This window comes from Macrotis lagotis, chromosome 4 (assembly GCF_037893015.1).
Source record: "Macrotis lagotis isolate mMagLag1 chromosome 4, bilby.v1.9.chrom.fasta, whole genome shotgun sequence".
NCBI lineage: Eukaryota > Metazoa > Chordata > Mammalia > Peramelemorphia > Peramelidae > Macrotis > Macrotis lagotis.
In genome coordinates this window covers 187,877,526-187,886,802 of record NC_133661.1, presented here as the reverse complement: position 1 = coordinate 187,886,802, position 9,277 = coordinate 187,877,526, and the positions used below count along the sequence as shown (strand labels likewise).

The window sequence follows — 9,277 nt, the reverse complement described above, 5'->3', positions numbered from 1 at the left end:
GGATGTTGAGGTTGGTTTGTTTTACATTTTCCACTGAGTTATTGTTTCCTTAAATTTCCCCCCCAATCTCTCCAGGTTAAATCAAATTCATTCAGAACCAAAGACTTGCCCCTTGGTTTCTTAGGTGTGCTATATATTGCCTTGTCCCAAACTTTATGGAAGCATCCCTCCAGTCAAATTTCCCAGTCACCCCCAACTTTGGGCCATTGGGACAGAGCAAGGACACTTTGTTGAAGAGTGGGCTAGAAGGATGGTTGGCAGAGAACTATGTCCTTTCAGAGAACTATGTCCTTTCTCACACCCCTCTCCCCAATCATAGTAGGTGCACTACCTCCCTTCCACCACCACCACCACCACCACCCCCGGCCTTGGTTTCCAGGAAGAAACAGTAGCCAAGAAGAATGATCCTCCTCTTCATCTGGTAGGAATAAGGCTGGTCCTGAAGGAGCTGAGAAAGTAGCCTTGATTCCTTTCTAGGTCTACTTCTCACCCCTCAGGGGTCAGGGAAGTCCAAAAAGAAGAGAATCACTAGGGGGGGAAAGGCTCTTTTCCAACAATGATGCTATAGAGAGCAAGCCAGCCCAAGGCAGCCAGCTGCTTGCTTAGGAGATAGAGCAGGTAAGGAAGGGATAGAAGAAAAGGAAAGGTGATAAGAACAGGGGAAGGAAAGAGAAGGGAGAAGAAAAGCAAGATCATCTCCACATTCACAAAGGCAGAATTGCTGGCTTTCAATACATTTGCATTGTAAAGGAATACTGTATTGGAATGGGTTAAAAAAATCATCTTTAGCATCTGGTAGTATTATTCAGTAGTTAATAAAAAAGAACATTAGACTTCTGCCCAGCTTGCTTGGTAGGGGGAGCAGGGAGGTGGGGAGGAAGGCCTCAGCTGCTCTTGGCTCTCCCTTCACCAGTTCTGACACATCTGACAAGGATGGCAGCCTTGGAGACTTTATTTTGGTCATAGGCCAAGCCCAGGAAACACATGCAGTCGATGAAGAACATGGTGGAGTTGATGTGGCAGCGATACTCACTGGCAGAGTAATCGTACAGGAAGGTGTGATGGTAGTTGTGGAAACATTCATCTGCAGCTCCAGGTGCCACCAGGAGATTTTCTTGGGGGTTGATGCTTTTATCATAGGGCCAGTTGCCATACATATGAGCAGCACTATTCACTAGCCAGGTGGCATTGAGTATGTCGGCATAAAAGCAGGAAGGTGGAAACAAACAGGCTGTGAGCAAAATCCTCACCCAAGAAGTACCAGGGGACAAATGTGGGGAAAATGAAGCACATGAGGAGGATGCTGGGCTTTTAGTATCTCCTCTGGAATATCAGCAGCTTCTCAGCTTTCAGATCAGACAAGTCAAGCAAATGGCCCTTCTCAATGACATCTGGATGTTTGTGCACTAGCAGCCAAAACAGGTGGCAGAAGAAAAATCCCTGTGAGGCATTATGGGGATCAGCATCCATCTCAGAAAACTTATGATGTACTCAGTGGTCCCAGGCCCACTCAAAAATGTCATTCTGGAATGCCATGGTGTTAGCTATTGTCAGAAAGATTCTGAGGGGTAGGTGTGCTTTGTAGGTTCTGTGACTCCAGAGACAATGAGCTCCAGCAGTGATGCCTAGGGTGCTGATCAGATAGTACCTAAATACCCACATCAGGGTGTAGATGTGAGAGGAAGGCAACAGGACCAGCCCATACAGAGCTCCCAAGTGAAGCAGGCCCATCAGGATGATGTTCCTGCAGACATATATGAACTTGGGTTTGGGGCCTTCCTTCTCTCGGTATGTGGGATCAAACATATCATTCTGCATCTCATAGTTGACTCCCTCTTCATCCTTCTGGATAAGTATTTTTGAAGCTCCTCTGGGGGCTCCGTTCTGCAGGGCCCTGGAAGGGGCTGTGATGGTGGTTGTGGTCGTCCTTGTGTAGGAGGGAATCTTCTCCTGGAGCAAGTGGGCCGACATCGGGGCTGCAGAGTCTCAGGCCTGCATCCCCGGACACTGGGAGCCACTACTGCTCGGGCTCGGGCTCTGGCTCTTGGGCTCCAGCTCCCTGCTCTTCTCCGTTTTATCCGCTGCCAAGTCAGAGCAGAGTGCCGATCAGGGCGGCTGGCAGCGCTGCCCTGCATGCAGGGCGGGCAAGGGGAGGGGCTCTCCCAAACTTTTGAGGTATTGCCTGACATATTTATATGGATTAGATTGGATAATATTCAAGAATTGGGTGTCCTTGTGTGAGTATGAATAGCCTCTTTTCCTCTCCTTTTTAAAATCCCTTTTCTTTATGTGTATCTGTTTTAAAGTCTGGTTACATATAAAAGACTCTACTTTAATAATCTCCACATTTGCATTGCTAGGGAATGTAAAAAAAGGTAAAGTACAAGTGAAGCTTAGAGAGATGCAGGACTCTTGGCTCAGGAAGACAACAGATAAAATTCAATTCATGCAGACAGCAACAAACCAAAATGCCTTTATGATACCCTGAAGGCTATTTATGATTTCCTGAAGGTTATTTATGAGCCAACTGCTCAGTATGCAACTCAGCCACCCAGTGTTGGTGTATATGCATTGATTAATGATAAGTGCATGATCCACTGACCCTTAACCTCCAGTTTAAGTCAATCAGTCCTTAGCTGAAGTCCAAGTGAAGAAGTTTTGAATCCAATTAGTCTCCTTACATGTGGCAAAGCACCTGATGCTGATTCTACAAGATCTACAAGATAAGTGGTCCATTGCTCACACAAAAACTGGTTAAAATTTTCCAGGTTATTTGGCACAAAGGGATTATCCCACACGAATTCAAGGATGCCTCCATTGTCCATCTCTATAAAGGTAAAAGGAATAGATAGTCCTATGAAAATCAAAGAAGTATTCCTCTTTTAGTCATTACTGATAAGATTCTTGCCAGAGTCCTTTTCAATTGGTTGATGCTTCACCTAGACGATAGTCATCTCCCTGAGAGCTAATGTGGTTTCAGAAAGGATTGAGAAATAGTTGCTACCCAACAACTCCAGTTAAAATGCCAGGAACAAAACAGAACAGAGATCTGTATACAACCTTTGAAGATCTAACCATGGTCTTTTATACTGTCAGTACTGATAGTTCCACACTGTATGGAAGATTATGTCAAAATTTAGTTGCCCAGAAAAGTTCATCAGTATTATACAGCAGTTCCATGATGACTTGCCTGACAAGGATCTAGATAGTGGATGATACTTGAGATTTCCCAGTCACCAATGCCATGAAACAAGAATGTGTCCTTGCTCTCTTACTTTTTTAGCACTGTATTTTCAGACATGTTATAAAGTGACTTCCTGAGGATGAACATGTCCTCAAGGTCATCTACCACACATAATGGCAAATTCTTCAATTTGAGGAGGTTACAAGTCAAGTCCAAAATGAAGGAAGTTTGGTACATGATCTTCTGTTTGTAGGTGACTGTGAACCCAATGCAATCTCTGAATCTGAGATGCAACAAAGTTTGTATCAATTCTCTGTTGCCTATGTTAATTTTGGTCTAATAACTTCATGAAAATACAGGAGCTCCATAAGCCAGTACAACATGATTCATATATGGAACCATTGATTATAGCAAATAAAGAAGTTTTGAGGACAAGTTCACTTACCTTGCAATGTCCTTTCCAAGAGGTATATATTGACAATGTTATAGCATTGCCAAACCTAGCTCAGTATTTAGGAGGCTCCAAAAGAAAGTATGGGAGAAAAGAGGTATTAGAGTGACTACCAAATTGAAGGTCTAGAGAAACTTTGTGGTGACCCCTTTGCTATATTCCTGTGAAACCTGGTCAGTCTATCAGTGCTGTGTCAGAAAACTGAATCACTTCCATTTAAATTGTCTTGGGAAGATTCTAAAGATCTTCTGGCAGGATAACATACCAGATAATGAGATCCTTTCTCAAGCTAAACTACCTAGCATTACAATATCACTACAGAGAGTGCAACTACAATAGACTGGGCACATTGTTAGAATGCCTGATGCATGCTTATCAAAAAAACTATTTTTATGGAGAATTCACACAAGGCAAGTATTCACAAGGGGGTTAGAAGAAGTGATACCAAGACCCTAAAGGTCTCATTGAGGAACTTTAGAATTGATTGTACAGCATGGAAGACATTGGCAAAGGACCACATAGCATGTCATGCCCTTATCAGTGAGAATTCTGTACTCTGTGAGGAAGGCAGAATTGAAGTAGGTCAAAGGGCATACATAAACTTAAAATACCTACTCCAGGTATTCATATGGATAATGTGTACCCAACCTGTGGTAGAGCATTCTGAGCTCGTATTAGTCTGATCAGCCACAGTCAGGCACACTGCAAATTCTCTTAAACATAGCGAAGTCATTTTGGTTTTCTTTGAGAACAAAGGACAAGAACCAATCAACCAACCAACCAGCATTCAGACACCATAGTTCTTTATCTGGTTGTGAAAGCATTTTCCATAATGAGACTTTTGGAATTTCCTTGGATCATAATGACAATGTTTATAATGTTTTGTCCTTTGTTCTTGAAGAGGAACAAGACATCAGGAAGGTCCTGCCATGACAAGCACATGAACTGAATTTTAGTGAAGGGGTTCTGTGCCAACCACAACAACTTTCTCCTCCAGAATCATCTGGATCCAGTGACCAGATATAAATCAGGACAACTGGAACTGGCCCTGGATGCAAGGCAATGAGGGCTAAGTGACTTACTCAAAGTCACACAGCTAGTGAATATCAAATGTCTGAGGCTGGATTCAAACTCCTCTCCTTCAGACTTAGCAACTAGCTACCTTGGATCATTGAATTACTAAAGAGATAAGTATATTCTAGTTGATTATCACTCAATGTTGCTGTTAATGTGTACAGAGTTCTCCTTGTTCTGTTCACTTCACTCAGCATAAATTCAAGCAAGTCTTTCCACATTTATCTGAGAACATCCTGCTCTTCATTTCTTATAGAACAATAGCATTCCATTACTTTCATATACCTCAACTCAACTTGTTCAGTCACTCCCCAATTGATGGGCATTGTCTCAATTTGTCACTACAAAAAGAGCTGCTATAAATAACACCACAAAAAGAGATGCTAACAATGGTTTTGTACACGGGGGTCCTTTTCCCTTTTTGCGATCTATTTGGAATATATACCCAGTAATAGTATTACTGGATCAAAGGGTATGCATAGTTTTATAGTCCTTTAGGCATAGTTCCTAATTGCTTCCCATAATGTTTGGATCTGTTCTCAATTCCATCAACGATGCATTAGGTTCCCAGCTTTCCCATATTGCTTTCAATAGTGATTCAGAACATTTTTTTATATGATTATAGATACCTTTGGGGTTTTTTTGTTGTTTTTTAGGTTTTTGCAAGGCAAATGGGGTTAAGTGGATTGCCCAAGGCCACACAGCTAAGTAATTATCAAGTGTCTGAGACCGGATTTGAACCCAAGTACTCCTGACTCCAGGGCCAGTGCTTTATCCACTGCACCATCCTAGCTGGCCCCCTTTGATTTTTTTATCTGAAAACTATCCCTTCATATTATTTGATTATTTATCAATTAAATAATAACTTGTATTCTTATAAAATTGACTCTATATTATAAAATTGTTTCCAGATTTCTGCTTTTCCTCTAATCTCGATTACATCAGGTATTTTTTCTGCAAGAACATTTTAATTTAATGTACTTTAAATATCTTATTTATATTTCATAATATTTTCTATCTCTTTCTTGGTCATAAATTCTTCCCGCTCTCCATACATCTGACAGATAAACTCTTCCTTGTTCTCCTAATTGGTTTATGGTATCACTCTTTATGTTTAAATCATGTTCTCATTTCAACCTTATCTTGGTGTAAAATGTGAGATATTATTTTATGGTAAGTTTGTGTCATCATATTTTCCAGTTTTTCCCAGCAGTTTCTTTTTTTCAAATAGCAAGTTCTTATCCCAGAAGCTGAAGGCTTTGGGTTTATCAAACAGTAGATTATATAATCATGCATAGTTTGTACATAATTTATTCCACTAATCTACTGCTCTATTTGTCGATATAAAATAATTTTGATGACTGCTCCTTCATAATATAGTTGCAGATTGTTTAGTTAATCCATGTCCTTTTGCATTTTTTCATTAATTTCCTTGGTATTCTTGAACTTTTTGTACTTATTTTAGTTTTCTATATTTTTCTAGCTCTATAAAATAATTTTTGGTAATTTGATTGCTCTGGCACTAAATAAGTAGATTAATTTAGGTAGAATTTTCATTTTTATTATATTAGTTCAGTCTATCCATGAGCAATTGATACTTTTCCAATTGTTTAGACCTAACATTATTCGTGTGAAAAGTATTTAGTAATTTTATTCATATAGTTCCTGGATTTATCTTGGTAGGTAGATTTCCAAATATTTTATGCTATCCATCCACATTTACTTTAAGTGGAATTTCTCTATCTCTTGCAATGAACTTTGTTGATAGTACAAAGAAATGTTGCTGGTTTGGGTTTATTTTATATTCTGCAAATATGCTAAAGTTGTTGTTTCACATAATCTTAGTGGATTCTCTAGAATCTCTAAGTAAAAAAAAAATTTAAAAATATATTGCTATCACTGTATACAATGTTCTCTTGGTTCTTCTCACTTTGCTCTTCATCGTTTCATTAATAACTTAGTGATCTTTTTACCAAGCATATACCCCAAGGAGATCAAAGATAAAATAAACACTATCCAATATAAAACAATATATTTAAGGCACATTTTATGGTATCAAAGAACTGGGTGACTATTGAATAGAAAAACTGTCATTGACAAGAAATGATGAATATGAGTAATTCAGAGAGACATGACAAGATTTGTAGTTACTGATGCAGAATGAAGTAAGTAGAACTGGAGAAAAAGTATATATACAATAACCACATACACACACACACACACACACACAGAACCAACAATAAAAGGAAGCTAAAAAAAAGTATACCATTACATTATCTGCAAAAAGTGAAAGTTTTGTTTCCTCAATACCTGTTCTAATTCCTTCAATATTTTCTTCTTTTATTGATAAAGCTAATATTTCTAGTACAATAATGAATAATTGCGATGACATCAATCATCCTTGTTTCACTCCTGATCTTACGTGGGATGCTTCTAACTTATTCCTAATACAAATAATATTTGAGGATGGTTTTAGATAGATGCAACTTATCATTTTATTAGAAACTTCATTTATTCCTATGCTTATTAGTGTTTTAATAGAATGGATGCTGTATTTTTTCAAAGATTTTTTCATTTATGTTTTGTGATTTTAATGAGGTTTGGATTCTTTCCTGCAAATGATGCTCTCACTCAGTTAAAAATGAAAGTATTTTAATTATACAATACAAGGAATATATTGCTTACAGTAGCATCCAATACAGCAGATAATACATAAAGGACAAAGGATTATTGATACTATAATCAAAATAGAAGAGAAAGATAAAGAAAACATCACCAATTCAGGGAGCACCAACTCTCGAGATGTCAGGTCGGGGAATCCCAGTTTTCATTGACCTTCAAGGTCCTAATTAGTAGACCACATACCCCAGGCAGTACATCTCCTCCAATGAGGAGATTCCAATGAGGAGAAGGGGCTTACAACTTTTATACCTTTGAGGACAAAGAAGGCTCAGAGCCATCTAAGTTGAATGGGATCCAATTCCCTTTTGGTTTCAGGTATAGATTGAATCAATATGTTATTTTTTAAGGAAATGCTATTATGGGGCTGTAAGGTTTATTTTTATTAAATATAAGTATTGGGAGAATAGCTAGTTCCTCCCAATCCAGTTTTGTCTTTCCCAGGGATGGCTAGTTCCTGGGATGTCAGAAATACAGCCAAATCACATAAGGCATACTCCAAATGATGAGTTTATATACTGGTCATTGCCTCAATTACAGCCTTCATACATATTGAAGAGGCCTTACACTAATAATTTGGTAATTATTAATTAGCAATTAGTAATTATCAATTGGATTATCAATTGAAATAATTACTTGATTTCTGTTAGGTTTAGTACTGATATAATCAAATATGTTGATAGATTTCCTAATATTGAACTAGTTCTGCATTGCTGATTAAATCCTACTTGGTCATAGTATATTATCCTGGTGATAAATTACTATAATCTCTTTTGCATCACTATTCATTATAAAATTTTTTCTATGATTTTCTTCTCTCTCTTTTGCTGTTACTAATTTAGGTATCAGCAGTGTATTTGTGTCATAGATGGAATTTGGTAGGATTCTTATCTATTTTAACTAATACTTTATAAAGTAATATCAAGTAATTGTTATTTAAATGTCTCATAGAATCCAATTGCAAAATCATTTGGCTCTTTTTTCTTGTTGATTTTTTCTTAGTGAATTCATTGATGACTTGTTCAATTTCTTTCTCTATATTGTAGTTACTTAAGTATTTTATTTCCTCTTCTGTTAGTTTTGGCACTTTATATTTTTGGAAATATTCATCCATTTCACAGAGATAATCAGATTTTTTTGTTATACAGTTGGATAAAATAGCTCTTAATTATTACTTTCGTTTCCTCTTTATTGATGGTGAATTCATCTTTTTCATTTTTGATACTTTCTTCTTTTTTTCATCTAATATACCAAAGTTTTATCCATTTATTGTTTTGTTAAATAAAATCTACTCAGTTTTATTTATTGGTTCAATAATTTTCTTGCTTTCAACTTTGTGGATCTCTCCTTTGATTTTTCAGAATTTCTAATTTGATATTTATTGGAGATTTTTAATTTGTTCTTTTTCCAGTATTTTCATTTGTATGGTCAATTCACTGAATGCTTTGTTCTTTATTTTATTCACATAAGCATTCAGAGATATAAAACTTCCCCTTTGGGGAATAATATAAATAAATAAATCTCATAAATTTGTTGTCTCATTGTCGTTGTCTTGCATTAAGTTATCTATAGTTTCTAGGATTTACTGTTTGACTCATTCCTTCTTTAAAATTGTTGTTTAGTGTCCAATTAATTTATAGACTATATTTCCCTGGCCTTTTATTACCTATGATTTTTATTGCATCCTTAGATAAAAGGAATGCCTTTCTGCATTTGATTATGAGGTTTTTATGCCTTAATACATGGTAAATTTTAGTGTAGGTGCCATGTTCCACTGAGAAAAAAGTGTTTTCCTGTCTATCCTCATTGAATTTTCTCCAGAGGTCTATCATGGTTAATATTTCTAAAATTTTATTCACTTCTTTAAATTCTTTCTTGTTTACTTTGTA

At 37.1% G+C, this 9,277-nt stretch overlaps 1 pseudogene; it reads right to left on the bottom strand.

The window, feature by feature from the left end:
* Nucleotides 1–622: 622 nt before the first annotated feature.
* LOC141520161 (stearoyl-CoA desaturase-like) lies at nt 623–1,971 on the bottom strand (annotated as a pseudogene).
* Between the last annotated feature and the right edge of the window lie 7,306 nt (nt 1,972–9,277).